This window comes from Netta rufina (genome assembly GCF_964035555.1).
Source record: "Netta rufina genome assembly, chromosome: 10".
Taxonomy (NCBI): Eukaryota; Metazoa; Chordata; class Aves; order Anseriformes; family Anatidae; genus Netta; species Netta rufina.
Window position 1 is genome coordinate 15,292,386 of NC_140133.1, and position 26,638 is coordinate 15,319,023.

The window sequence follows — 26,638 nt, forward strand, 5'->3', positions numbered from 1 at the left end:
CATGGGGCCAGCAGGCAGGAGAGGAGAGCACCCACCAAGCCTGGCACCCCGAAGTGCTCCAGGTTCTGAAGCACACCTCCTGGGGGTCTGCAGGACCTCCGCTCACTGAGGGATGATACAACAACCAAGCATCATTGCTTACTGTTGTGAGGTGCAGGCGCAACACCTACCTGTGCTGGTGCTGTTTCAGTAGTGAAATACCACCGCCCTAGGAGGTTGCTTTGGGTGTGTGAGGGTAAAAGGCTGATCCGGCTCAGTTGTGGCACCCCTGGGTGTGAGGATGCAAAGGTAGCCCTGAGAAGGCCATTACTGAGAGAGTACTTAGCTGTGGAAGCATAATTACGAGAAAGGGAAAATATTGTGTTTCATTCCAGTTCGGCAGAAAAGGGGTTGCATAGCTGTCAGTTACAGTTGTTTTCTTTAGTGATCAGCTATTGGGTCAGGAAAAATGATTATATTTTTACTGTTACCTACTGTTTTATCTTGAAAAAACTAATTGCTGCCTAGAGCTGTTTAAAACTATGAGTATGAAAAGCACGTATAAAACCAAATTGTATGCTATGACTTGCTTGATTATCATAGAACATTTTGCATTTATAGTGCTTTCCAACTGAATATTACAGAGCACTTTGGCAATATTAATGAGTAGCGGGAAGAACGTACAAAGGTGTGTAAGTGACTTAGGATCTTGCATCCCATTTGCAAAGTGACGTGTCATGTGGATCTAATACTTGGTAGGTGGTGGTTGATATGTGGTGGCTTCCTTGGTTTCTGAAAGACAAGTAGTCCACAAACACCAGTGCATGTATTGGTCCTGGAAAAGCCTTCTCCATTTCTGGCATTGTGTACCCTTTTGGTATGTACATGTATGTGTGTTCATAGCCTAGCTCTCCTACATGAGGAAGTAACTACAATGGGGAAGGTCTCTCCAGGCAGCCTGTCCCATCACAGTCCAAAGATACAAAGGATGGGTGAGTTGAGACAAGGACAGAATCTGGTTTTATTAAAAGTATAGAATGTTTTCTTCCTCCAGTATTTAACTCTGAAGAAACTGAGATCCAGAAAGTAACTCAGTTTCAACTCAATAGCATGTGTAGTTGGTAAGTTTGCTCCTGCTTGACTGTAAGGCACTTTAAGCAGGAGACAGAGCGCTCTGCAATGGCTTGGGGAAGTAGAGACCTTGGTGTCTGAGGAGCGTGTGTGGTGCAAATGCACCGGTCCTTTCAGAAGCAGGCATCTGAAGGCCCCTGGCACGTAAGCTCTGAGCCTATGAGGTTGCCACCTGCTTTTGAATAAGCTCTCTTCACTGGAAGCTAATACCAACCCTCTGTGCTACTTTAAATTCATGTTCTTCTTGGTGAGAGGAAAAAAAAAAAGATAATATTATGCCATTGTAGTATTTAAGCTTTTTTTTTTTGGTGAGTCTCCTAAACACTTTCCTGCTGAAATGCAGACCCTTTTCCAGAGTTTAAGCTTGCTGACAGGAGACTGACTCTTCTTAATTATCTTCTCCAGACCCCTTTAAATTAGTCCCCCAGGGGTCTGTGAACCTCATATTGAAAATGACAGCTTTAATATTTCCTTACTAAATACTTACAGAGAGTTGTCCAGGGATGCTGACTCACATAAGATTACGAATTCCTACTGAAAAGCAGAAGTGCCTGATTTTAGGCGGTAATATGCGTGAGGGGATGGGGCACAGTATGGAGGAAGAGGAGAATGGCCATCAAATGTGGCCATGTCTTTATGCATATAGCAAACAGGAGAGTGTGGGAAGGGAAAATCATTTGAAACCATTGAACTCATGCATAAATGTATAGCTTTCAAATAGCTAATTTTTTTATGTCATAAAAGAAAACTGGCTAAGGCTGGTTCCTTTTTTATAGCCCTGTCATAAACTCTGAAAAATGGGGTTTATAATTTATGGTCTGAAACCACCTTAACTATTGCAATACAAACAGCATCACTGTACTGCAGTTTTTCTAAAACGCCTCCGGTGAAAATATTGCAGTGCCATAATTAACTAATACCAAGATCCTGTTTGTGGCGCTTTGTGCTGCTTTCTCCAGAAATATGCAGTTAGCATAAATCCTGGAGGCTCGGAAGATGGTGGTGCTTCAGAATAATCTCACATCACCATGTCAGTGAAGACAGTCACTGATACTGCCTCAGTGACTCACAGAATCTGTCCCATCGCTGGTTGGGCTTATAAGAGTTGCTTTAATACAGAAATTTATATGAAACAGATACACGTGTGTAAAAAAATAATACAGAGGAAAATAGTGTGCATGCTGCCTCCTAATTACTCTGTTTTCAGGTATCTCAGCAACATTGATCTTTCAAAATGATCTCTTGCTGGTGGCATCAGTTTTATGTTGGAAAATATTCGTACAATTCTGGCAATGATAAACTAATTACAGACTATACATTTTTAATGATTTAATCTCTTGTCATATTCCTAGAGAGAAGTGATCCTGATTCCAAACAAATCTCCCATGCATGACCAAACACTCATCATGAAATGTATGGTTTTCATTAAACCCCGTTGTTAATACAGGCTTAGGATTGTTTTGTTAAAATGGGGAGAGGTTGGGGAGTAAAAGCACGCTGAAAGATTACTGTAATAATGCTGCAGTAAGCGTTTTGAATCACACAGAGCTCCCAGCAACATTCCACTGACATGTGCCTCCCATTACAGAGGGCTCTTGACAAGCCATATGTAATGCCGGAGCCACATGTGTCAAAGGGGCTTGCAATGGGTGGCAATTAGGAAGACACGTTCGTGTTCCTGATCCCGTGCTAGAAATCCAGGTTTGTGTCACTCACCCCATCTGCATTAGTCTTTAGGTTTAGGAATAATGGTTAGTGGGTCAAAAAGGAGCTTCAAGTGATGTCTTGATGTCTTTTTTTTTTTCTTTTTTTTATCTTTTTTTGGTATGCGCTAAGATTTCTGTTCTGTGAACTGCTGTTGCGTGAATGCAATTAATACTTTTGTTGCCAGCTCCATCCCATTGCTGTGTGCCTCAGTGGGGGGTCTGCTTTATAATCCTGCATATAAATCCTACAGCAACGCTAGAGTCTGAGGGTGGTGCTGCAATGGGGAAACGAATGATATCTCCTTTGGTTTTTCTGGAGGGACTGGGTCTGTAATCCTCATCAGTAGCAGCTCGTATAATTGTGCAGCAGATCCAGAAGTAGAAGAGGGACTTGGTTCTCTCTCGAGAGCAGATGTCGGAGGTGTTGGAAAGATGACAGGGAAAAACAATTGTTAGAAATTTCTTGTACTTAGGGGAGAAATTTCAGGTAATTTCAGCAAGCTGTAAACATTCCTGCCATTTCGCTTGCATTCAGGTGCCTTTGCCCCTTCCCTGAGAGCTGTTTTGTTGTTTTAATGCCTCCAGTCTTCAGGAAGTCTGAAGATAAGAATGGCATTTAGAGGAGACATTTTAAAAAAAAAAAAAAAAAAAAAAAAGCACCTTAGTATATCTGGATCAACTGAGTGCATGCTGATACACTTGTAAGAATTTGAGTCAGATGCACACACATTCACATCGCTAATAAAAACCGGGGCCCATCATTGCTTAACCCGGAGAGGTGCATATGTGGAGGGTGAACTTGTGGTTTTGCTGGCACGCTAAGGATGAAACTATTATTATGAACTCCAATTTTATTAATGTCCTGCAGTATGGAAGGAAGCAACAAATCTGATTTAAGTGAAGACATTTGTCTTGGCAGTGTGATTTACTCCAGGGTTGTAAATTTGACATGATGGAGACTAAAATGTACTGAAACTTAAATTTCTCCCATATCTCACTCAAAGTCAAATGATTTAAATAGCAGGATCTGAGAAATGACATGTATCCTTGGATGCAAATATATTTTGGTGCTGAATATTTTAATTTCACATCTGAGGAAATTTATCAGTTTGAGGATTAAACTTTTAGGAAAACGGGGTAGAGTCTCAGAGCATCGTGTGGGGATGCAGCTGTAATGAGCACATTGCCATACGCTGCAGTGAAGATTTCCAGGGTCCACTAATGATAAAAATAAGAGTTACCAAAGGTGAAGTCTGCTTTGTTGAGACAGATCCAGGTAATACTTCTTCCCTGGCACCGAGCTTCCTCCATCTCATGTGCCATGAGAATCTGTTCAGAACAAAATATTAGTACATGTTAAAGACACAGACATGTTAACAACCCAAAACAGAGCTGGGGAGGGGGAGACTCCATTTCGTTGCAGGCAGGAGGCCCCCAGCATGGTCTAACACCAAGACTCCTGCTTGCTCTCAGTCTGGAGGAGATTTTGTGGCATGTTTGTTTAGTCCAGTTAGGACCAGCTTGGGTAAGTGAACCAAACCAAAGTCCCTAACTTAGGACTCTTGGCCCTGGGTTTCCTCTCCATCCAGTGGTGACTTGCACCTTCTGAAGCCCTTGATCGTTTGCCCTGGGAAGGATTCTTCTCCTTCCACCAAGGAAATTTACAGGAACATCACCTTCTTCTTGCACATGTCAAAGGTGTCTGAAGTTAATTTTCAGGCTTTGACTTTTTAGTTATCAGTAGGGAGACTCCTTTCTTCTGATGAATTGAGCCCAGTGGGTATATGGCATAAGTCTAATTCTCCACATCATTTCCAGAGTAGTGTCTTTAAAAAACCTCCATATTCTGGAAGTAAAAATGAAAGCTTGAGTTTAAATTCTTTTTATTATATTTTAAGATAGACCAGTGACTTTTACGGCTTCACCCTGTGATTCCATGAAATGGGATTAATTCCGTAGTAGCACTGGACCTGCTCTGTCAATTCAATAAAAGTAATGTGGACAATTTCAGTCTATTACTTTTAAATTAACTCAGCCCATATGACTCTTCCTAATACACTGCCACCTTGTGAAAAACAGGGTTGCGTTTTATTGATTCATGTGATAGATGAGAATATTAAGTGTTCCCTGGCAAACAGCACCCCAAACAACACAAGGCTCTTAGGCATGCCAGGGCTGGGGAACTAATTATGCTGAGACAGGAGAGGTTATTTTACTCATAAGTTGTAAAGTGGAAAAATATTAAAGCAAGTCTAGAGCTTAACAAAAAAAAAAAAAAAAAGAAAGAAAGAAAACCCACACCTCTTCTCCTTCCCCCGCAGCCTGGCTGATATATTTTGTCTTGCCATATTTTAAGTTGGTTTCTGAAAATGCAGAGTTTAAGAAGGTCATTGAGGAATGAAGAAGAAAGAAAGCAAAGCAGAGAAAACCTCAAGCCAGTGAAAATGTAAGGAAATGAAGAGAGGCCCTTGTAGCATAACACGCCTGGTATTTCAGTGCAGCTGGTAGCCCTGTTTCCCACAAAGGAGAGGGGTGAACAGGTATTGCCCCTTCAGCAAGAAAAACTTCTCAGAAAGGTTGCTTGTTAAAATTTCACTCAGTGAAAAATTAAGTCTGAAAAAGCTGGTGTGATGATCCTTTGAGGACATTAGAATAATTGTAACAATAATGCATTAAAATGTCACCAGGGGAAATGATTAATTGGAATTGTCTTCATTTTTCTCCTCCGTTTGCTTGCATTCCTGTCCTTAGTTTCCCATACAAAAAATAAATAAATAAATAAAAATAGTAACATGCAGTCCTAGCACTGTATGTGAAGTCCTTTATTACTGTACAGTGACATACATGAAACCTTGCTACTGACATTTGTGGACTTGTATGCCTACTCCTTCACTTGCTTTATTAATGTTTTGGCTTTCAGCATAAAAATTAAAATGGTGAAAAGCACTGAAAATTTCAGATTATGGCAGTGACGTTTATCATTCTCTAACAAAATGCATGGCAGCTTGTGTGCTGGCTGTTGGTTTGTTCTTTCCACCATGGAGAACCTAATTTTCAATTACTTTTCTCTTAACTCTTGTCCTAATCTACTGAGGCCTAATCCAAGCAGGCACAGCGTACAAAACAAAGATCAGCAGTAGAGGTGTCCTGTGCTCATGTAGCTCTAAAACAAAAGCAAGGTGGGAGTAAATGACAGACAGGTGTAAGAGGAGTAAGAGAAATTGGGAGCAGGAAGTTTATTTTCATGAGTTCTTGCCTTTGCTTGCTGGCTAACTCCTCCAGATGCCCAGCTTTAAAAGAGGGTGTGCTGGGCCAGCATCAGAAACCTAATGTTGTGTGGATGCATCTTCCCTCTGTGCATTACCCTTTATAAAATCTATATGGCATTAAGGATTGAAAACTCATCCCAGCATTTAAAAAAAAAAAAAAAAAAAAAAAAAAAGTGGTTCTGTATTTCATCAGAAGAACGAGAGGAGAGGAAAAAAAGAAAGCAACATTACAAATAAGTAAAATAAGTAATCTGCTGTTGCTTTAGGCATGTTTCTGCTCATTTTAGTTCGTTGTCATTCAGTTTGATTCACTGAACTGATTCAATTTTAATGGTTCACTTATGCATGCAACTACCTGGAAAAAAGATTTCCAAAAAAAAAAAGTCCCTGAAGCAAATCTTATTGAGATTTTGGTCAAAAAAGATCATAAATAAGCAGAAGTAAGAGCAAAAGCTAAAGCAATATGGCACGCATCAAGTAAAAAGAGAGTACAATATGTGAACTGAGGAGTGGGAAACAAACATGAGCAACAAAATAAAGTTGAAAAATAGTACCTAAGGTAAAAAATCAAATTCAATATGTTTTACAATTACACAGGAGAATGAGTTTTTTCAACCTTTAGTTCTTTCTTTATTCAGCTAATTTAAAGACGACAAGTCTGGAAGGGTATCTCTTCCAAGGCACCAGCAGTTTCTCAGAGCCCTTGCTGAATGCAGGAAAATTTAGCAATGGGGAAAATTGCATATGCTAAGAATATAACATGATGAATATGTTGTGTCACATACATACCATCTGTGAGTTATTCTGATAGACAGAACAGCTTGTCTGCCAAATCCTGAAACATGGCTTTGATTAGTGCATACATTGTAGAATAATCGTCTTGGGGACTTTGGGGGGAATTAAAGGGTGACCTTGAACTCGTGCTTTGAAGGTCATGCCATCTGGGGCTGCGAGGGTAGCTCCCTACCTCTGTAATTAGGTCTTTCTGTAATGAGGGCCGCAGAACAGAAGTTTTCACAAATGAGGCTGACAGCAGTTACCTGGGAGAGGAGAAGGGCAGCAGGACGCGACTCCTGGAGACAGGCCCATGGGTTTTTCCCTGTGGACTTCACGGTGGCTGTAAAACATGAGGTTTTGTACCTGGTGCTTGATACTGAGGGACAGCATCGGGGAGGGGACTTTTGGACTCAGCAGGCCTGTAGCTGCTGGCAGAGAGGTGTCCTGTGGGCCATCATTTATAGCTGGCCCCACGGCTTTGCAGATGACCTGCATTTGTGGTGGTCACAACGTTCCCTGCTTCTTGACTCCATTGTGAACACTTACACGTGGGAGGATGATCAGCCCATCAAGGATTTGGTCCTTGCTTTTCCATCTTTTAGTACTGTTGGAAGTTAATTTCATGTGTTAGCATTTACTTAAAGTTGTTAAACGTTAGCCTGGGTTTAAAGAAACCCTCGCTTTTGTACAATAACATGATTCAGCTGTGATGGCTGTTACAGTAAACGTGTCTTATAAAAGAGGTCCCTTCCTGAGCTCCAGTGCCTATAAATATTAGCTTTATTTTTATAAGTAGTTGCTTTTTCAGCAGCATAGTAGCTGTAACCATAAAAATGCTTAATAAGAAATTCCTTCTTAGTTGCTGTTTATATGGTTAAATGTTAAAAAGAAAAAAAGAAAAAAAAGCATTTCCTGAATAGCCCTTAACATTAAAAGTAAGTTCTAAGCAATTGTTTTTCCCTGCTCTGGGGAGAGAGTCATTCTGCAGAATGAGACTGACCACGGAGTGCTTTCTTTTTTCTCCTTTTTTTCCTTCTTTTATTCCTCTTTACCTCTTTTTTCCCCTCTCTTCCCCTGCCCCAAGTAAACTCTGCCTTTTGAGTCCAGTCCCAAGGTGCTTTGAGTTCTGCTGCAGAAAAAGCAAACAATTTGACTGGATCCTCTACCAAAACTATATCCCACCCTGTGCTGCAAGTGGGGTTGTTTTTCAACTTTTGCAGAGAGAAGAAAATGTATTTTTAAAACTTTCACACTGTGTGTTGTAATTGTTTATTTTGGAGTCTGCATTAAAAGAGAAAAAAAATGGTCATCAGCAAGGAACTTATCACTTGGTAACCAGAAGGCATCGTGAAACTGCAAAACTCATTTCCATTGTCTGTTTGATTTGATCCTATAAAAATTGTGGTGATGAACATAAGCAAGCATAATATATTCTTTCATTATGCATCCATATTTATTTTGTGTAATAGGCAGAAAAAAGCATCCATGTCTCTAGCAGTTTTCGGTTTTAAGAATATTTTTGTTGACTTTAATATATATGCATATATAACGTTATGTATGGATACTGTGTTGTCTCTTCAGAGGGTTTTGTTTCATACTGTTAGGGTTTAACTACAGTAGGCAGCTGCCTACGCTGTGTCCATCAGGGGGTATTGATCTTTCCTGAATAACGCCTTTAAAGAAGAACTTCTAGTGGCTTGCACAACTAAGTTTCCTTCAAGCACCTAGGGAAAGTCAGTAGCTGGCCTCGAATAAGAGTTGTGATTGGAGTAAAATGACTTGTGATGTGCTATTAGGTTTCATTTGCAGAACGCCCCTGAAGATCACCCCGTGGAAGCTATGGCTGGTTATGTTCTCTGTGGTGAAGTTTATAGCATCCAGTCAAAAAGTGCAAATGAGTTTTGCAGTTTCACTGCTTCCATATGTGTGTGTCCTTTTGGTGCAGGGTGCAGTAGATACCACAAACTGTGGAGAGAATTTGCTGGTAGATACACATTGGGACCCACCAGAATGCCTTTGCCAAAAATAGATTGTGGCCTCAAGTCATAAGTGGTAAATGCAAATGTAAGAGCATTAGAGTCATATACCATAGTCCAGTATGAAAGACTACCATTTTTACCTTCAGATGTCTTTTAGGTACTTCCTTGGTCACAGCACAGTGTACATGGAAAGAGAGGAAAAAAAAAAAATTTACATATTCTGGTTGGGACGGGAAAAGTGAGTTTCCCCAGGTAGATTAAGGTACTAAAGTTGGATCCAGCGTCGGCAGAGACCCATTCTGTGGAAGACCTTGTGTTAGGAGAAAGTGTTCCAGTCCTGAATCAGAAAGCTTGGTAAAACCAGGTCTTAAAATATGCACTCAACTCCAGAATAGCAGATGCTCTCCACTCTAGATGCAGTGTATTGGAAGAAGTCTGCATTTTTTTTTAGCTGCTGCTAAAATAACATGTATTGCATTTCAGTTTGGATACTCTTTTCAATTCAGGAAGAAGTTCCCCAGATGGAAGGATGTGAATTATTTATGCAATGTTTATCTCAGGGTTTACTTCCCATCACAACCAATTAAGGCTATTTCATTTCATTAGAACTAACACTTTCACATTGGGGAAATAATTTATCTAAGGAAAATGTTATAGTATCCACTACTTAAAAGCTTGGGAGCTTCCATCAATCATAGAGTCCTAACATTTTTCTAAAAACTTACAAGATAGAAAAGGAAAGATTTTCCTATGCTAGGGCTTGCCAAATCGAATTGTAATTAATTGGATTTTAACAAATTAATGTTTTCTTTCTTTTCTTCCTACTTAGTAGGAAATGATGGGAAACAGAAATGGTGCCCTGTGACCTCAGTCTTACAGTCCCTTAAGTCTCGACTCATTTTTATCTTTATACATAGAGCAGAAAATGAACCTTTGCTCCCACTGAATTGTTTTAAGATGTTTTTGCATGAGCAAAGACTGAGATCAAGCATCACAAAACCAGATTGAATTGTGAAATAAAATTGGCCGCTTGGAATGTAACTCTGCATTTAAAGCGGCTGTGTTTGCACGGCGGTGACGACTCTGCTTTAATTCTTGTCTTTGTTCCACTTCTGCTGCCAGTGTCTCAGTGTGATTTGTGCAAAGTGCATCATTATGTACCTGTGATAGCCAAGGCATTAAACTGAAAGGTCTTATTATTATTAATTTTAGGACTATTTTCCAGCTGAGATATTGCCAGGTCTTGCTGAGGTTTGAGCAGATTAGATTAGGTGTTCTCGTGTAGACCTGCTCTAAGTGAATAGTGTCAGTCCTGGGGAAGAGGGGAAGGGAAAAAGAACTGTCACTTGACAACTTCACTTCAGATCTTGCTTTAATTAATTATGATTGCTAGAAAAGCCAACTTGTGGAATCTGAGAACATAAGGTCTGGTCAAACAAATCGCTGCCCGTCACTGCTTTTTTTTTTTTTTTGCCTGGAGTCACAAGGATGCCAATCTTGAAATATACTAGGAAAATAAAGGCAAAAATAACCAAAGTGGCAAGTATACACCTTTATCTTGTTCTGTTACTGGCTTAAAATTGGGTAGCTGACTTTTCTGGTGGCTCTCTGTGAAGTCTGCATGAACAGTATGGCAGCCTGAGTGTTAAAATATCGATTTGCTCTTGTGGCAGGCAGAGTTCTTGCATTATCCCCATCTTCTCTGGGGATGGGCACTAACAAAGGCCTTCGGAAGGCATTCAAGACTAGTTTGCAAACAGATAAAATTTCGCAGAGTTTTATGAGTAGACTGTCGTGGTCTAACAATCAGTGATTGTAATTTCATGCATTTAAGGGGAAATAAACATTGTTTTTCACAGCATCCTGCTGAAAAAGGATCTATTGTTTCGCTAAGCTTGTGGGCGTATGTGTGTGTTTATTTATGTGGAAGCTCTGAAACTTTTAAAACTATTTGCACATAACTACTATTTCTTAGTGAGATGCAACAAAATTCTGCCTGTGATGGGGAGGATCTAACAGTGGGTGAGATTCCTTTATATCAAGGATTTAGTAAAATGCCTGACATTATTACTGTGGAGGAAAGTTCATCCTTATTTATGCCTTGCTGCTGTTAACGTGGAAAAGAGCAAGATGATAGTGATTACAAACTCCGATCTGCATGTGACTGTAATTGGGATGTGATGTGGAAGGAAGGAGGAGGAAATGTCACCTGAGTTAAGTCAGCTCCAATAGTTTGTTACATTATGCATTAGGTCTTTAAACTGTCTTCTCCCCAGATAAGTTTGCATATCTGGTTAGGCTGAAGAAAATCCAACGCAAGAAGTAATTCTTGCCTCTTTTTCAAAGTTCTTTCATCTGAGCAGAAAATGGTGTACAGAATTTGTGTGGTTTGGTGGCTTCTGTGGTTGTAGAGTCTTTTGAACCAGGCTATGTGTCTGTACAAATACCAACCACGGAGGCTGTCCCAGGTCTGAGTGCTTTACACTTGAGTGGGTTCAAACTGAGCCACCTGCATCGAGCCTCGCTCACACCACCGCATATTTTCAGCATCCAGCTTTCTAAGGCTTGATCCATGTCAAACATAGCATATTTTTAAACTTGTTTTATCAGTGTGGCTGCAAAAAACAAGTATCTCGGTGATATAATGAAGACAGTGCACCTCAGCCTATTGGTTGTGCTGTGTAATTGTTTATAATTTATTGCATTCGTCTGGGATTTGTCAGGTTGTGCACGTTCAAATGCATTATGTTCTGCAAAGGTAATTTAATAGAGGAAAGGCTCTATGTGTCCATGAACATTCGTGCACTTGTCTAGCAGATTAAGTTTGATATCACATAGTAAAAGCAGTGTGATCTTTGTGTGTGTGGAGGCTGGTAGTGTTACCAGCTTTTGAACATCTACAGATGGAAGTGTGGCTTTTCGAGGAGCATGTAAGTACAGAAATCTCAAGTCTTAAACTTCACGTGGTAGGTCCAGACATCCAAAAAATGAAGTTGCTGTAATCGTAAGACAGGGTTGAAAGGAGATGTTATCTGTACAGCTTGCATCTCAATACACCAGAGCTTTGTTCCAGCTGGTCTCAGCACCATGTTAAGACACAACAGCACCAGAGGAGCTCTCCTGATGACTTTGTGATCCACAGAAGCTGAAGCTAGGCATAATATAGCTGTTCGGAGAGAAATCCTTCACAAGTCAAGGTCAAGGCCAGACCAAAGGCCTGGACGTGTGATTACATCATGCTGTGAGAGCGTGCTCCTGGGTGGCCGTATTCAGCTCAGTTCCAATAGCGACCACCGAAGAAGTATTCATGGCTGAACCTCACACACGGACTGTTTTTCCTGTGTTTTTCAGACCTTCTTTGGCACAACGGGGCTTAGCAGAACAGCCACGCAACTTTATTTAGTATTCAGCCAAGCTTCAATTGTCAGTGAGGTACTAATGGAAATTTATCGCACGCTGAACCCAAAGTGACATATATATATGTTAAAATGCTGTGTTTTATTGCACACCTAAAAATACTTCACTGTCCTTACTTTTTGAGCTTTTTTTTTTTTATGTAAAGCCCTCAATCATTGCTTAAAATCTGGCACTTCCATATTAATCTTTCTCTTTTTTAATGTAACTTTTTCTAACGAGGAAGAAAGTACAATGGAAATTTTTGATCACCAAGTTATCAAATCATTCATCTTATTTTCATTCGTCATTCAAAGCAGAATTAAGTAGAGGAGCTTTTCGTGATGCACTGTCAAATGATGATGAAATTACTTCACATTAGGGGGGTCAGATAGTCAGCTGCTACGAATTGGCCTTCCTGCAGTAATTTTAATTTATCTGTGTAAAGAGATGGCCTCTTCTATGTCTTATCAATGGCTGCTGTTGAAACGAAGCTGGGACATTGAGTGAACTTAGCATGAAGGTAAACACCATCTGATATGGTTTGCTTTGGAGAGCTTGTAATCTCTAAAGACTTCTGAATGCCCCTGAGAGGTAAAATGATGTCAGGGTGAGGAGACAGGTATTTTCATGCCCTTTGCTTCCATCCTACTGCTTTTGACTGTGCAATGGCAACCTTCTCCTCTACGGAGCAACATGCTGAATTGCTGTGTTCACAGACCTCTGGAGACCAGAAAATGCAAATTTCTTTCTCCGTGTTTTTTTTATTAGCAATAAGTAATATGCAGGCAGGCAAGGTTTTAGGGAAAACGTCTTTAGGGACCACGAATAAAGGCCAGCATTTTATACAAACGGGAGATCTGCTTTTTCCTGATATTCTAGACCTTCATGTGTTACAAAAGGCAGGTTCACCTGAAAACTCTTTCCCTAGCCATGCCTCGATTCACTGGTGTGAGTTGGGATTTAATACTCTTTCTGTTCCCTGTATTTTTCTCCTCGGCAATTCTTCCCTAAAATGACAGAGGGACATTCTGGAGGGACAGAGCAATTATTCCCCGCCAGTTAATCTACGAGGCTTATGGCATTTCCAGGAGTTCCTGCCCAGTGTTATTTGTCCCACCCAGTTATTCTTCCTTTTATATGTTTTCCTAAACAGTTTTCCCTGTGAGTCTGAGTATTAATTTTGCTCTTAAGTAACCTCTGATAATGTTTGGAGGAATAAATTTCCATACCCTGCCTTGTTAAAGGAAGTATGAGGGCCTACCCCCGGATTTTCCAAGAGTTGTCTTTTAAGCCCAGCTAACAGGTGAGAAAAAATCTGCCTATTCCTCATCTGTACTAGGACTAAAATGGAGTATAACATATTTATCACCATCTTTGTTAAGTTTCTGAGAGATTTAATAGTCCCCAGAATTGTTCATTTCTTAAGAGCTATGTGCTATTAAACTGAGGCATTATTTAGCAATTGGTGCTGTCTCAAGAGGATAATTACTCAGAAGTATCTATTTGAAAATTCATCTACTGCTAGTTGTATAAATGTCTACAGTGCCTGAAGTATTTAAATAGTAAGAGGGTTTATGATTAAAGTTTCCATATTACAATATTTAACAGAATGGTGGATTTCCATTAATACTGTGCGTGCTTAGATCCCAATGCTGGTATTTTCTCAGTGACTCATGGGAATTCATACCTTCTGATATCAATCCCATGGAGTAAATGAATGCAGGTATTTTGTGTGTCCCGGAGCGTCCTTGGATGCAGGAATTAATTCAGAACAACTCTCAAGTCAAAAAATCTCAGCTCACCTGTGTGCGGCACTGCTGGCTTTGGAGGAACCTCACAGCTGCTGAAATGGTGGCTGCCCCTGCTGGAGCTGGTGATGAAGTGCTTTGTGAAGGAGGACGGGAGAGTCCACAGTATTTGAACAATACCAGCGAAATTGGTCTGTCTTTTACTTGGCCACTAAATTGCAAAAGTTGTATGGGTGGTGTGAAATCTTGGAGAACTCGAGTGAGGGTCAGGTTTTGATGGAATTGGTCAGAGTGCTCTGTAATTATTATAGGGACTGACATGTCATCACACAAAGAAGGATCACGCAAGTCTCATTTTCTAGTTCAGTCAGGTTAAAATAAGCCTGAGCACACATATATAGTAACAGACATTAAATTAGTTATCACAAATTAGTCAGTGTTCCTGGAGTCCTTTCAGACAGCTCCCTGCACGCAAACTCAGCAGTAGCAGAATTGCAAATACAAAGATTAGAAATTATTTTGAAAAGAATAGGAGCAACAGGAAAAAATCTTTACTCTTCACTTGATCTCCTGGGATCTCAGGACCCTGTAGTACCAGTGCACTGACTGCCAAGTGACTGGGTGTCCTGGGAACACGGTCATGTTGTGAGTGTGTTGTGAGCCGCTCAGAGCAGCGGCATGGGAAGCTCCCAGAGCCTCCTTGGACACCTAAATCCTCAACAGCCCTTTGGGGTGAGAGATACAGAAGCTGTCTCTTCTTTGGCTGTCTTTTCCTTCTCCCCACCTCACTTCCTTTCCTATCTCTTTCTTCCTTCAGTTTAATACAAGTCTGGCACAGTAAGCCCAGACACGCTCCCTTCACAGCACTGCTGTGATCCCCTGACCAGCGAGGCAGGGAAAAGCTGTGCCCTGTGCCACCTGGCAGAAGTGTACCAGGTGCTGTCATGGTTGATAACAGCCACATCTTTGCCTGTTTTCCACAGTAATGAAGTTGCACATATCAGTCACGGAAGCTATGTTATCTGCCTGTGCATTTCTTTTCTCTTCGCTGCTACACTTTATCTGCAGAAATGGGGACTGGTCTCCACAGCTCTCAATAATCTCACCTGCTTTTCTGAAGAAGAATGGTTGTCACCACGTTTAATACCAGCTAAAGATTGTCTGTGTAAGAAAAATCCGTTCCCTAACAGAGATGGGGATAAGGCATATGGTGAAACTCAAAGAGTTAATTGGTTATAGTTGAAACTCTTTATTTTTCTGTACTGTGCTTATGTTTTATCCTATAGCTTTAATGAAAGGCTAGAGAGATGCTTGAATTATTAGTGTTGCCATGGAGTTGAGCAGGCTGGGTTTATGCTTGCAACTCAAACCAAGTTTGTTCAGTATTACAGAAAGACAGGGTCACGTTAACACCTTAGCCTATGACTCTACTTACTCTGTTTTATTAACATGAGGGAGCCAAAATGTTGGATGCTTCTTCCCCTTGACTCACAGGCTGTGCTGCTGGAGGGCAAAACGAGGCTGTGGGTCACTGGTGAATACTGCTATATGAACAGGGAAGTTCAACTCCCTCAAGATCAAGCAGATGACCTTACAGCTGTTGGATTCGGGTCATACTCACCACCTTTTCTCCATGGCTATGTGAGCAAGACGCATGCTTTTATTAAGTGAATATGGGGATTATTGAGTAAACACAGGATTTTGTTATCTAGGCTCTAATTACAAACCTGCAATATTTCTGTCATAAATTGACCTGGAAGACTTCTCTTAGTGAAGCATTAGCGTTAGGTACTGACAGTGTTTGGAGCGTGCGTGCCAGAGGATGCTGTGGAAGGAAACCAGGCATACTGGATTAAGGAATGAAGCTAGCCAGGGTAGATGAGGAAGGCTTTAAAAAAAAATCAAAACAAAACACAACAACAACAACAAAAACCACCACAACCTGCAATGGGATTTGAGCAGTCTGTCAGGCAGAAGACCCTCACCCTCTGCTTTTTGTGTGTTCTGTACATCTAGAGGTGATGCTAGGTCCCAGTTTAAGAGAGATTGCAATAGGAGTTCGTCTCACACTGTGCTTATTTCGTTCATCTGGTGAGGAGGATCCTATCACTGTGGTTTTGTTGTTGTTTTTCTTTGTTTTGAAATGCCCCCAGTATCAAACAATAGCATATTAGTGACTTTCACTAGTTAAGTGAGGAAATTGTTGTTTCCTTAAAACAGGACGTTTTGGAATATCCTCTGGCTATGCACTGTCAGCTGGCGGGTCATGGTCAGGGGTGTATGGTTAGGGCACTGCTGTTCCCACGGCTTGTTATTGCACAGTAAGTTCACTTCAAAGTTCTCTTTGAGATACCCTTCTGGATTTAATCTCCTTTCAATATTTGAGTGCTCACCTTCTTAACTGTTATTACAATTGTATGAAAGTTTAAAATTTAAATCAAGGCTTTAACTTTAATTCTATTTTTTTGAGCCATGGTGTATTTTAAATAAGTGGTGTTATATTTGAACAGTCTGCTTGGCCGAACCTTGCTGACCAAGACTGAGGTTTATGCAAGTAGACTTACCTCAGATTTGTCACTCACAATGCACGTTGTTACAAAAAGGTTAAATACAAGAAATATAACTTTTATAGACCATAGGCTATAAACAGACTCTTAAATGAATCAGTGATTTGTAGGTTAATATTTGAATTTCTAACTTCAGTGCCACACTTTTAATATATTTCAGGCTTCTTGATCCAAAGCTTACTTTATATTCTGAAGGCGTGCAATTGTTTGCTGTAATCTCAAGAGAAGATAAGCATGACATCTGGTTCACACCTGTGGTTTTAGGGATAAGAGCATAGCTGCTTTATGTATTATTCAGGGCACTCTGTTGAAACTGCAAGGAATTTGACTCTTTGAGGCCCTTTGTCCCCAGCTTTTTATACTTGCTAAAAGTAAACATGAAATATAGGAGTCTTCTCTCAGTGGGTGTTGAATAGACTATTTATTCCAACCTACGCCTGCTGCCAGAAGGGAAATTAGTTATGCAGGTTAATTATCAGATTTATGATAAAGACTTCACTTGTGCAACTCCCGTATTTCAGAAGTTCCACTGAGGCATTTCGTGCTGCCACAGAACAACGCCAGAAGTGAGGGTAATGGTGACACTTGTAGCAGTGTGCCTTTGGGTCATGGGTTATACTCTCAATGGTCCCAGGCAGTGGGGCACACACTGCCTGTTGTGGGATGAGGGAAAGGCTGCCACTGTTTCATATTTCCACTTTCCATTCATGGTTGCAGGCACAAACCAGCTGTCTGGGCTGCTGGAGACAGCAGTGGCATGAGCAAGAATTAATCTGGTCGGCTGCTTCTAAAGCCAAAGACACCCAAAGTATGGAAAAATGCCAGTGGCTGAAGCCAGACTAACACGTTGCCCATACCAAGGTGAATTGTTCAAATGCGAGATGCTGTGGCTGAAGAGGTGCTTTCTTGAAATATACATGTGAACCAGGGTGGAAATGTGACTTCTTGGCTTTAGACTTGTGTTTATCATTAAAATGATGAGTAGAGGGAAGGGATGAAGCTGGCACAGAGCCTTGCGAGCAGGAACACAACTGTGCATACCTCCCACAAGGAGTATATGCTGACAACTGTACCGAACATAAACCTGTAAAAGGTGAACTCAAATACTCACCAGTAGCACTGTTGTGTTCATCGGGAGTCTGAAGAACTTTGAGGTGCTTTTCTTTCAAGATCAGTGGGCCTTACAAAATTGGAAGTGTTAAAGCAAAGCGGTTGTTTTATTCACATGATGTAAGGTGATGCCACAAGTGAGCAGCAGGTTCAGAGGCACCAGGGGAGTCTCAACGTGGCATCTGCAGGCAGGTACCAGTGTGCGAGCGTGGGAGGTGGTGAGAGCTGGATTTCTGTTTCTGCTTCATAGGCATGGAAGAATAACTCTGACATTTAGCAAAGAATGTGTTTGCAAATGGGTTTGCAGATGTGACAGTGGACAAGGTTTTAAGTTAAAAAGGTTATGCAATTTCTAGAGCTTTAACCTTTCTGTCAGTTTTGCTGCTTGCTTGAATATTTTGCTTCTTGCCTTGCTGAGGTCCAGTTCTTTTTGATTTGCTGCTGTTAATACAGAATCATGTCCTTAACGAGCTGGTGCTAGTTGTACTCTGCTCCTGTGTGCGCGTCTGTACACAGTTACCAAGTCAAGGAGCTTGCAAATTTCTTGACACTACAGTTCAGGTAGTGCAGACTTCACTTTTTACTCAGGTGAAACAGTCAAAGGGGTAAGAAAACAAGCAAAAAAAAACCTATGCAGCACACAACACAATTTTCGATTGTGAGTACAGAGTTATTGCAGGCAGGGTTTTCCAAGAGACTGGTGTGTTTAGGTAGGCAGCCTTGGGGGCTGGGAGGGATGGTTAAATTTTAATTCTTCAAGAGATCCTGCCTTTTGGAAAGGCTGTAGCATACCCTCTCCTTGTGTGTTAAGCCCATTTGAGGAACCTGAAATAAAATGCCCCTATTATGCAGTTGCATAGAAAAAATCCCTCTCATGTTAAAGCTGGAGAGCTAGGGGCATCCCTGCAGCGCGGGGCTGTTTCACCTTCCTCCAGAAATCTGCAAGTCTGCACTGAGACCTCTGATGCTGAGCACCCAGCTTGCTTTGTCAGAAAAAAGCTGTCTTTGGGATCACGATGCTGCCTTAAATAGATGCGCATTCCCCCAAATACAGGAAAACCCGTATTATTTTTACCCTCTGTTATGAAGCCCTCCAAGTAACTCCGGGTAAGCCCTTCTCATGGGCTGATTCTGGTGTGATTGCCCATACAGTTCACAGCTCATAAACAAAAATAGCTCTGCGAGTGTGCAGCCCGGAGGATTTCACATCCCCTTGGAGATAGGAATGGCCTTTTGCCCAGCAAAATGCTTCGGAAAACGTGCCCCATCTGCTGCATGGCTTTGAATCCAGAGATGCAACAAAACTATAAATATCTCAAAATTTGTTCTGAGGCATTTTGAAGATCATTAAACCTCGTGGAAGAGCTCGCCTTCTCCCAATAAAAAAAAAAAAAAAAAAAGAAGAAGAAGAAGAAAGAAACAAAAACAAACCCAAGACCAACTAAACCACACAGGATGTTCTGAATTTCGCAGTACAAAAAGAATAATTTACACTAAGATGTGAGCTCTCAGAGGATTGAATGCTCACACTAGTGCATCTTTAAAGTGAATGCTATATGAAATTGTATTAATGACAATTGCTAGGAATAGCTTGCTTTTGTAGGGTTTATTTTTAAAGTGCAGCTCCTTTCTTTTCCCCGAAGAGCACCAGAGTGTTTCTGCTGGGAAGTCCCAGCAGTTCTCTCCATTCAGGCAACACTTCTTTATGTTTAAGAAAGTAAATGGATTCCTTAAAGACAAGCTGAAATATGGACAGTCTGGGTGTTTTGGAGCTTAAAACTGTGTTTTCAGTAGCTTTAGTTCTCTTTATAGGAAGAACATGGGAAACAGATGAAGAGATTTTAACAGTCTCTGCGGGGTTGAGTTCAGAGCTATTCCGTTCATGCAGTCAGTCCGTCCAGCTTGTTTGTAGTTGCTGTGGCATTTGGTGTTTAGCCACTTCCTAAATTGCCTGTTTCATTTTTTCACCCCCGCCAGCAGCTAAGTACTGGTTCTAATTTTTCCACTCGGACAGTTTTAGGAAGCAGTTTGTCTCTCGCTGAACCGCGGTCTCAGCGTTGCGAGCTCCCACACATGCACGCTCACCGTCTCGCTTGGAGCATGCCGCCCTCGTGTTGTGGCTTGACAAAGCTCCTGTGGGAGAGACGCAGAAATCCTCGATAAAGAAATCAGAAAGTCTCTGGTGGAGTCGGAGCGTGGCACCAGAGCTAAAGACCAGGGAAAGACCCCAGCTGATCTCCTGGAGCCTGGGGAGGGGCACTGAGGCTCCTTGCAATAAATGTCTGGACCGAACTCCAGCAATGTCAGCTCTGCATCAGATACGAGCCATGAAGAAGTTGGTAGTGGTTTCCAGAGGCAACATGCTGTCTCCATGAGGTATGCATTTGACCCTCCCTTACTGCAATACCAAGCAAATGAACAACAGCCCCAGAGTTTTCCATCCCCAACACCACTCCAAACTGGCAGTTGATGTCGTGTGTTTTTCACTTTTCTTGTAATTCTTCCCATTTCTTTCCAGTCTTAAATAATTTTGTCAAGAAAACATCCAGTTAAAGGAGGGATGGGCAATGACCACAGGTTACACACGATGAAAAGAGGTCCAGAAATGGGCAGTGATTTATTTATCCAAGACAACAGAAGCTCTGTAGCAGTGCGGGAAGGTGACCCTTTGCAATCCAGGGACTAGTAGCAGTAGGTTACTGCTGCTTCTCGAGGCACTAAGAGACCCGGTTAGTAGGAAATATTCATACTTCTGCCCAAAGATCAGAAGCCTGGGCTGTTTGTCTCTCATGGGTTTTTTATGGGTTGCTTAAACTTTTCAGGAGGGAAGCAGCTTTGCATTTCCAAGGTTTTTCTCACAAGCACGATAGCGACAGCCATAGTGGTTGTAAATCACCGTGAAGGTCCTCCCGGAGTCACTTGATTCCAGACCTTTGAACTTTAAGCAAAATACCATTTGCCAGGAACCCCCCAGGAGATGTAAGAAGGCGCAGTACTGGGTGGTGTAATCTTTTTATCCCTTTTTTTTTTTTTTTTTTTTTTTTTTTTAACATTTACCTAATTTCCTTGGTTCCCATCCATGGGGACATGTTGTTTGCATCCGTTTTACAAGCTGAGTGCCCTGTCATGCCCTCATCACGCGCGTTTCCATAAAAAGAACCCCCTAAATCTTGTGAGCCCAGCGAGACGCTGTGACGTAGCTCGATACACAGGAATTCTTGCACAGGATGAGGATTCTTAAACATATTGGGAACATGAGAAAAGAAAGAAAGGTTTGAAAAAGCTTACTGCTCATTATGCTTCAGTTCTTGTTTACATCTTGGTATTAAAGTGTTAGTATTATAATTTCCTGTGTTTGGAAGGAGGTCAGATAGGAAACAAGGAAGAGGAGCAGAAGTGAGAGGCACTGCATGGTGAGGTAATAACCACAGCTCTATAATTCAGGGGTCTTGTGTGTTGTGAAAGAGAAGACTTACTGCTGATTTCTTGTTGGTTTTGAATGATTTATAACATTTTACTTGTGGCAGAGTGTTGCAATCTATGTTGTCATGGAAATTCTATTGAATTTATAGTTCCATTTATCCAAAACGATTTTCCAGACTTCATTTCATGGTGAATCATATGGCTGTTACTCGGAGTACAAAGCAATTGCAAAAAAGTTTCATGTTATGGAAAGCATAAACACCGAAACCGTTATTTTCATATTATGGAAATACAAATGAATGCAACATACAGCTTTTTAGCATCAAATATGCCTTCATTGTGTAATGACTCAGGGTACATACGTGAGAGTGGATTCTCTTGTTTCGGACAGAAGCAGGCCTAAGGGGTATTTATTTCTGGAAGGAGAAATCGTGGAAGTTTCTGGCTTGCCAACGTACTTCTCTCTTAACGTGCAGAGCCCAACACGCAGGATACTGAGTCATATGCCCACGATCCAGCGCTGCATTTAAGCACATGGCAATCCCACCAGCACCGTGCTGGCGGGCCCATCCTGCTGGGCTGCTGCTGGACCCCCCCAGGTTTAAATGCTGCTCGGGGCTAGGGGCAGCGCGTGCAACAAGTGCCCACTTCCAGGATGAAAAAGACTGTGAAATTGCTTAATCTCAACTGTCTACATAACATAGGTGCACCTCCTGTGTTGTTTGTGCATAATGAAGCAATAATTAATGCTTAATGTTAAAAAGATTGAATAGCAACCTATCGTACTTCTAAGGCATGCAAATGTCTAAATTGAGTTAAATTCTGTTATTTCACTTGTATGATCTTTGCTCTTCCTGTTGTTTCAACTCCTTTCATTTTTTCAGCCCAGCATTGTATTCATTATCAAGCTGCAATTATTTTAGGGCAAAGACCTTGTCTGACTCTTTGTTTTGCAATTTACCCAGCACACTTTTAGACACTGTAAAATACTAAGTTATGACATTCAAAATACATCTCTGTACCTGCCTAACTGTAGTTAAAAATTCACTGATGAATAATAGACTAGGCAGGAAAAACATGCCATTATCTGCTCCTGTTCAACTTTATCTTTTAAAAAGAATGCAGTATACTCTATTTTATTACATCAAGCTCTAGTAGGAGAACTGGAAAACATCACGATTTGCTTTCCCTCCATCCCCTTGCCTTTTCTAAGCAGATTTAGAATATGTTATAAATGATAAGTTTTGTATTTTTTTAAAAGAGAATATAATGAGAAGCCAGACATCAGACTTTATTGCTCCAGCATACATCTCATACTCTAGTAAACACGCTGACTGCAGGACAGCTATTCTGAATTTTCAGTGCTGCACTGAAGATTACATTATATCTGTAGAAATTTTTTATTCCAGTCAAATGGATCACATCATCTACTTCGGTAGAAATCTATGCACATATTTAAAGCAGAAGTAAGTTACATACGGGCTTTCAATTAAGAAAAATCATGTATGATTCATAATCCTAGCACAGGATTTGTTTTTGTGTAAGAGGTTTTAAATCCAGCTGTAGAAGTGGCTGAGAATAATTTATTCTTACAATATAAGCAGCAGAGGTACTAATTAAGAATTAGTATATTCAGTGATTACCTCCATCGTTTAAAGCAAACATTTCAAAATTTTTGTTTCACCACTCTGCAAAGATTTGCAGTCTACCTGCTATGCCTGTGTGTTTTCTTCTCTGAAAATACTCTGCCTCTAAAGCAGTACATAATAAACCACATAGCTGTTGCCTCTGTGTCTTGCTGCCTGATTCATCAAAAAATTGGCTGGCCTATAAAACCTTTTTTTTTTTTTTTTTTTTTTTTTAAGCTTTAAATTGCATGGTAGTCCTTGGATAGCTGGAAGGAAATGAGCGGAAAGCTAATTCTGATGATCTTTTCCCTTCCACCAGAATTCCTGATACTATTGAATATTCTGTACTCCACATCTGTGACAGCACAATGAGCCTTTGTTCATTTTTTAATCTAAAGAGAAATCTGCTGTGGGAGGTTGCACAGGGTGATAGCAGCCCAATTTAAAAGTCTCAATTATTTATTTTTAAAATACTTGGCATCTGTCTATGGAAAATGTACTTGCTTGGTTTCCAGTCTCTTAGAATTGCTTTGAACTCGCTCAGATCTTCTGGGATCTATCAAATGCTCATTGTGGCTTTTCTCTCATAAGTGCTGAATGAGTTTACCCATGATAGCCTGTATTGGATGTAAACTTTCTGTCTTTGTAATGGGGTAATAAGAGCAACAAGATGTCATGCACGGGAATGGTGATTTCTGTCTGGAGGCCTGTCCTGCCAAGCAGAGAAGGAGCATCTGAACAGAGAGCCAGAGCCTTTCTTTCTTTCGTTTTTTTTGTGGATAGGTCGTGGGGAGAAGTCATTCATTCGAAGTGTGCTCAGTTTTTGCAAGCCAGTGGTGGTTGATAGAGGGCGTCTAATTATTCAGAAGCGATTGCACTTCAGAAATCAGACCTGCTCTCTGGTGGGCAACGTTCCTCAGTAACACACGTGTGTTTTGGACAGCCTGTCCTTACGGGATCAGGGTGGTGGCAGTCCAGTTTCACATCCAAATCTCTTAACCACTTTTAGCCTGACTTTTAGCCAGGTAGTTACCCTGGGACCATCAGATTTCTGTAGAGTTCAGAAGAACAGGGCTAAAGAGAGGTGTTTCTGCAGAGAGTGGGGTTGACTGAAGCAGGAGAGGATTGCCTGCCCCATGGCATGGTGCAGGGGTGGAGATAGTTGAGGGGCATGGTGGAAAAGATGCTCCAGGCTGGGAAACTATTCAGGAGTTGGATGTATGGAGTGTATACATTTGTGGAGGAGTTAGCACCCTGCAAAAAAGCCTGCAGTGCTTGGAAACAGTAACAGCTGAGCATCTTTCTGGACAGAGAAGAACAGAAAACAAGACATGGTTTTATAGGGTGACTGCAATTATCTGCTGGGTTATGGCAGAGTGAGGGTTTTCTCTCTAATCCTCTGTTTTAAGGCACTTGTGACGTTCTGAAGATTTTCCCCTTCAGTGAGATTTTTTCAGGCTTAATCTTTGCTGTACAGCAAATCTCTCTCAAGTTTGAGTGAAAACAATTCTACTCTTCTAAAGTGTGAAGAGTGTCAAAGCATAACGTTTTTCCATTAAAAGCACACTCTTGCCCTCTCCTTCTTTGCCTTGGTGAAGCTCTGGAGCTGCAGTCGTTGGTAGAATTTCAGGATTGCTGGAGTCATCCTGTAACAAAAGCGCCTTTGTGTGTCTGGTGCAGGTTTGTTTCAATGTAGCCTTATCGCAACGCTGAAAATTTCAGGTTGCTTGGATCCTACATTTTTTCTTCTAATAGATCTTCACAAGGTACATGCAAGCACACCGCTGTGTTGCACATCTGAGATTAAGAAAGTCCATGTAAGCCTTTCCTGGCCTCGTTAGGTGTAGCAGGCTGGATGTGAAAGACTTATAAATCTAATATATTGTGCCATAGAGAACAGGGCTCTTTGCCCTCTGGGACCTATGCCACTGGGCAGGCTATTTGGAGCACCAGCAGCAGAGAGGCGGGGAACAGAACATTCTCACTGCAGACAGTTAGTGTCACACTACAGAAACTACAAAGGGTTTTTCAGGCTTTCCTGTGGCTAAGGGATTCAGAGTCTTTAAAAAATATATATATATAATTTTGGAAAATAGAAGCTATTGTAAAATCACATGCAGAAATGTACTAAACAATGGTTTACGGTGCTGAAGTCAGGCAGCGACAGAATTCGGGTTGGATGTGCAAGCTTGGATGGTCCTCCATTGTGCATTTCACAAATAACATATCATAATAAGCTCCAAATTTTCTTTAGCTTGAATGCCCCTTTGTTGCATTCTATACTGCTGCTTTTTATGTACCAAGCAGAGACAGCTGAAGTAATTTATATGCAAAGCACACCATACATTGTATATACTAATTATATAATAAGGAGTAATAATGAAAATTTTGCGGCATGTTTAGGCCACTTAAGTATGCAGTGAAATTAATTTTATGGCTAACTGTCTTATTCCTGATTTGTACTTAAAGAACATTATGCCATCCATAGAAAATGCTAAGCAAAATGTCAACCTATAAATGCATGCAAGATGATACGTATTATGTAGAAAAGAACAAAAATACGTTTACATTTTATTGTAAATTGTGTGAAAACAGATGAGACAGTATTATGGCAGAAAACAATATGCGATCGCATAATTAGAAAATTGTCATAATAGTAATGCTCAATGGTGTCCAGGTGTGGTTTCACGAGCAGCCTGAATCCGGCAGCTTTGAGGATGTAACTTTACCATCTTCTTAACGTTGTTTTTGCAGTGTATGCGTGTGTAAATTATATAATAGCAATTCCTGGGAGATTCCACTCCTAAAATGTTCCTTCCAGCTGTATGAACACATAAGGAAGCTACTGTATGACAGATGATGATAATTTTTCATACAAGACAGTTCCCCTTGACTTGATGGATGCAGAGAGAGGAACCACGCTCTCTGGAAAAACACCAGAGAGCGCTGGGAAAATGTTTCAATGTGTATGGTAATCAAGGCAGAGTATGGTTCTTGATTAGTCTCTGAAATTGCACTGCTGAGACGAGGGATCTGAATTAAGCGCTTTTTTACCAAAGCCCTTTGCACTGCTATCCAAAAGTGTATTGTAAAAATTAATTTCCTTAAAACGCCGTGAGCAAAATTGATCCAAAATGATTTTGGCATATGCTGAACTCACTCAGTGATACCTTTCTTCATAAACTCCTGTGAGGACTATATATTGAAGTATTTTATATAAGGTACACCTAATTTTAGACTTTATTTTAAAGGGGAGTAAAATGCAATTTGCAAGTGTTTTGTGAGCTTTTGTCTGTGCTGGCTAAATTGAAGTTTAAGCAATTCCACCTGAAACAAACTGTTTCTAATTCCTACATCAATGAATGACTGTACCTCAGCCCACATTTGTTCAAAGCACGCGTTAGAACCTGGAGGCACCACCAACTTTGTGAGATATTGCCAGCATCTCTGTGTGTGCTGCAAATACGCTGGGAATAGCAAGGCCAAAACAGGGGGGAGAAAATTGCTTTCCAATTTTGTGAAGCTAGAGTGAATGCCAGACTTTTTTTTTTTTTTTTTTTTGTGTGTGTGTGTGTGAGCTATTTGGAATGTAGTCTTATTTTATCCTTCTGCTGAAAAAGTACCTCCACCTCTGAAGAGCCTGATCTTCATTTTGGCCATTTCTCTCTATTATGATGTTTTATTAGATATATAGGTACTCTGCCACTATTTTACATTAGAGACAATATATAGGGTCAGGAGCCTGGGATTCACTAAAAATTAGTAGGAGCGTATTTGAGAGAGATGCAAGGGTATTGTCTCGTCTTCCCATACACAACATTTCAGAATATGGGAAAAATACTTGTTTCTTTGGGAACGGGGAGATTGAACTACTCTGAGAAAAGAAGCAGGGTGTAGGGATGGCTAACAGAAGTGGGAGCTCGAC

General features: G+C 40.9%; 1 protein-coding gene across 1 annotated transcript in view; it reads left to right on the top strand.

The window, feature by feature from the left end:
• Nucleotides 1–26,638, top strand: part of PTPRG (protein tyrosine phosphatase receptor type G) — a gene marked incomplete at its 5' end in the record, with an annotated part of 400,948 nt that overhangs the window by 232,757 nt on the left and 141,553 nt on the right. The window lies entirely within an intron of this gene.